The 5,000-nt window shown below is 54.7% G+C and overlaps 1 pseudogene; it reads left to right on the forward strand.

The window, feature by feature from the left end:
• Positions 1-495: 495 nt before the first annotated feature.
• LOC138775593 (nuclear receptor-binding protein 2-like) overlaps positions 496-5,000 on the forward strand; it is a 12,103-nt pseudogene continuing 7,598 nt past the window's right edge.

Genomic DNA, 5,000 nt, shown 5'->3' on the forward strand with positions numbered 1-5,000 from the left:
CACTGCCCCAGGACTGTACGCCATCACCTACAGGGGGCATCACACCCGTGACCACTGCCCTAGACCCGTAACACCATCACCTACAGGGGGCATCACACCGGACCACTGCCCCAGGACTTTACGCCATCACCTACAGGGGTTCATCACACCCGACCATGCCCTAGACCCGTACACCAATCACCTACAGGGGCATCACACCCGACCACTGCCCTAGACCCGTACACCATCACCTACAGGGGGCATCACACCAGACCACTGCCCTAGACCCGTACACCATCACCTACAGGGGGCATCACTACCGACCACTGCCCTAGACCCGTACACCATCACCTACAGGGGGCATCACACCGGACCACTGCCCCAGGACTGTACACCATCACCTACAGGGCGTGTTATGTCCCTCCTCTATAGACGCCCCCTGTACACTGTAGCTATGATGTAGAATATTAGCACCTGTACTGTGCGCTATCTGACTGTCCCTCTCTGCAGCTCTGGATGATGAGACGGCGGTGGATATCTTCTCCTTCGGGATGTGTGCTCTAGAGGTGAGAGCTGTGGCCACATCCCCTGATTCTTCCTCCATATTTCCTGGCCTCTCTTTTCCTCCTCCTCCATATTTCCTGGCCTCTTCCTCCTCCTCCATATTTCCTGGCCTCTTCCTCCTCCTCCATATTTCCTGGCCTCTTCCTCCTCCTCCATATTTCCTGGCCGCCTCCTCTTCCTCCTCCATATTTCCTGGCCGCCTCCTCCTCCATATTTCCTGGCCTCTTCCTCTTCCTCCTCCATATTTCCTGGCCTCTTCCTCCTCCATATTTCCTGGCCGCCTCCTCCTCCTCCATATTTCCTGGCCGCCTCTTCCTCCATCTCCATATTTCCTAGCCTCTTCTTCCTCCTTCATATTTCCTGGCCGCCTCTTCCTCCATCTCCATATTTCCTAGCCTCTTCTTCCTCCTTCATATTTCCTGGCCTCTTCCTCCTCCATATTTCCTGGACTCTTCCTCCACCTCCTCCTCCTCCATATTTCCTGGCCTCTTCCTCCATATTTCCTGGCCTCTTCCTCCATATTTCCTGGCCTCTTCCTCCTCCTCCTCCTCCTCTTCCTCCTCCTCCTCCTCTTCCTCCTCCTCCATATTTCCTGGACTCCTCCTCCTCCTCCATCTCCATATTTCCTGGCCTCTTCCTCCTCCTCCTCCATATTTCCTGGACTCCTTCTCCTCCTCCATCTCCATATTTCCTGGCCTCTTCCTCCTCCTCCTCCTCCTCCTCCTCCTCCTCCTCCATATTTCCTGGCCTCCTCCTCCTCCTCCATATTTTCTGGCCTCTTCCTCCTCCATATTTCCTGGTCTCTTCCTCCCCCTCCTCGCCTGCCCAGGCCTCGCTCTGTTTGTCTGATGGATCACATGACACTGTATTTTGGCCTCAGCCTTTGGCTCGCGCCTTGTTCCTCCCATGACCCGGTTGTGCAGCGGTGGCGCCTGTCTTATATTACAATGCACAGATTACACAACACCAGATACATAGACATACGGAGGGGCTGCCGGATCTCACCAGGACACGGATCCCCACAGGACATGGATTACCACATTACACCACACATCCCCACAGGACACGGATCTCACCAGGACACCACACATCCCCACAGGACACGGATCTCACCAGGACACCACACATCCCCACAGGACACGGATCTCACCAGGACACCACACATCCCCACAGGACACGGATCTCACCAGGACACCACAGGACACGGATCTCACCAGGACACCACACATCCCCACAGGACACGGATCTCACCAGGACACCACACATCCCCACAGGACACGGATCTCACCAGGACACCACACATCCCCACAGTACACGGATCTCACCAGGACACCACAGGACACTGATCTCACCAGGACACCACAGGACACGGATCTCACCAGGACACCACAGGACACGGATCTCACCAGGACACGGATCTCACCAGGACACCACAGGACACGGATCTCACCAGGACACCACAGGACACTGATCTCACCAGGACACCACACATCCCCACAGGACACGGATCTCACCAGGGTGTGGATCCCCACAGGACATGGATCTCACCAGGGTGTGGATCCCCACAGGACACGGATCTCACCAGGGTGTGGATCCCCACAGGACACGGATCTCACCAGGGTGTGGATCTCCACAGGACATGGATCTCACCAGGACACCACACATCCCCACAGGACACGGATCTCACCAGGACACCACACATCCCCACAGGACACGGATCTCACCAGGACACCACACATCCCCACAGGACACGGATCTCACCAGGACACCACACATCCCCACAGGACACGGATCTCACCAGGACACCACACAGGACACGGATCTCACCAGGACACCATAGGACACGGATCTCACCAGGACACCACAGGACACGGATCTCACCAGGACACCACACATCCCCACAGGACACGGATCTCACCAGGACACCACACATCCCCACAGGACACGGATCTCACCAGGACACCATAGGACACGGATCTCACCAGGACACCACAGGACACGGATCTCACCAGGACACCACACATCCCCACAGGACACGGATCTCACCAGGACACCACAGTACACTGATCTCACCAGGGTGTGGATCCCCACAGGACGCGGATTACTTAGTATGCTATCAGACCGCGCTCCCTGTGATCCCACCCTGGGGCAGAGCTCACACTATAGATACCTCAGCACGAACCCTATACAGTCTGGACATGTAGGATGTGGCTATTCCCTGCAGATGGGTGGATTCCCACAGCGCACCCCCAAGGCTGATGACCTCTATTGTATTGACTTCCCATTATTGATCAGATCTGCTATTGATCGCTGTGTTCCTTTCTGCAGATGGCCGTGCTGGAGATCCAGTCCAACGGGAGAAGGTCACCGAGGAAAATATCACCAGGGCCATTAACTCCCTGGAGGACCCCAACATGAAGGTGCCAGACGAGGGGCCCTTTATATGGGGGTACACAGAGGGGCCCCTGTATATGGGGATAAACAGAGGGGCCCCTGTATATGGGGATACACAGAGGGGCCCCTGTATATGGGGATACACAGAGGGGCCCCTGTATATGGGGATACACAGAGGGGCCCCTGTGTATGGGGATACACAGAGGGGCCCCTGTATATGGGGATACACAGAGGGGCCCCTGTATATGGGGATACACAGAGGGGCCCCTGTATAATGGGGATACACAGAGGGGCCCCTGTATATGGGGATACACAGAGGGGCCCCTGTATATGGGGATACACAGAGGGGCCCCTGTATATGGGGATACACAGAGGGGCCCCTGTATATGGGGATACACAGAGGGGCCCCTGTATATGGGGATACACAGAGGGGCCCCTGTATATGGGGATACACAGAGGGGCCCCTGTATATGAGGATACACAGAGGGGCCCCTGTATATGGGGATACACAGAGGGGCCCCTGTATATGGGGATACACAGAGGGGCCCCTGTATATGGGGATACACAGAGGGGCCCCTGTATATGGGGATACACAGAGGGGCCCCTGTATATGGGGATACACAGAGGGGGCCCCTGTATATGGGGATACACAGAGGGGCCCCTGTATATGGGGGATACACAGAGGGGCCCCTGTATATGGGGATACACAGAGGGGCCCTGTATATGGGGATACACAGAGGGGCCCCTGTATATGGGGATACACAGAGGGGCCCCTGTATATGGGGATACACAGAGGGGCCCCTGTATATGGGGATACACTGAGGGGCCCCTGTATATGGGGGTAAACAGAGGGGCCCTTTTATATGGGAGTACACAGGGTACATATGGGTGTGTGTGTGTGTGTGTATATATATATATATATATATACTTTTGGGTCTCTGGCTCTTGCAGGAGTTCATCCAGAAGTGTCTGTCTGCAGCCCCCCTGGAGCGCCCCTCCGCACACAACCTGCTCTTCCATCGCGTCCTCTTTGAGGTTCACTCGCTGAAGCTGCTGTCCGCCCACTGCTTCCTCAATACTCCCTGTGAGTGTCACTCAGCTTAGAGGGGCTGCACCCAGACACAGGGCAGAACAGTGAGTGCAGCTCCGGAGGATGAGACATAATGTAACAGCAGAATAGTGAGTGCAGCTCCGGAGGATGAGACATAATGTAACAGCAGAATAGTGAGTGCAGCTCTGGAGGATGAGACATGATGTAACAGCAGAATAGTGAGTGCAGCTCTGGAGGATGAGACATGGTGTAACAGCAGAATAGTGAGTGCAGCTCCCGCGGATGAGACATGATGTAACAGCAAAATAGTGAGTGCAGCTCCGGAGCATGAGACATGATGTAACAGCAGAATAGTGAGTGCAGCTCTGGAGGATGAGACAGGATGTAACAGCAGAATAGTGAGTGCAGCTCCGGAGCATGAGACATGATGTAACAGCAGAATAGTGAGTGCAGCTCTGGGGGATGAGACATGATGTAACAGCAGAATAGTGAGTGCAGCTCTGGAGGATGAGACATGATGTAACAGCAGAATAGTGAGTGCAGCTCTGGAGGATGAGACATGATGTAACAGCAGAATAGTGAGTGCAGCTCTGGGGGATGAGACATCATGTAACAGCAGAATAGTGAGTGCAGCTCTGGAGGATGAGACATGATGTAACAGCAGAATAGTGAGTGCAGCTCCGGAGGATGAGACATGATGTATTGGCAGAATAGTGAGTGCAGCTCCCGCGGATGAGACGTAATGTAACAGCAGAATAGTGAGTGCAGCTCCGGAGGATGAGACATGATGTAACAGCAGAATAGTGAGTGCAGCTCCGGGGGATGAGACAGGATGTAACAGGAGAATAGTGAGTGCAGCTCTGGAGGATGAGACATGATGTAACAGCAGAATAGTGAGTGCAGCTCTGGAAGATGAGACAGCATGTAACAGCAGAATAGTGAGTGCAGCTCTGGGGGATGAGACATGATGTAACAGCAGAATAGTGAGTGCAGCTCTGGGGATGAGACATGA

Source organism: Dendropsophus ebraccatus, unplaced genomic scaffold, assembly GCF_027789765.1.
Source record: "Dendropsophus ebraccatus isolate aDenEbr1 unplaced genomic scaffold, aDenEbr1.pat pat_scaffold_1809_ctg1, whole genome shotgun sequence".
Lineage (NCBI taxonomy): Eukaryota > Metazoa > Chordata > Amphibia > Anura > Hylidae > Dendropsophus > Dendropsophus ebraccatus.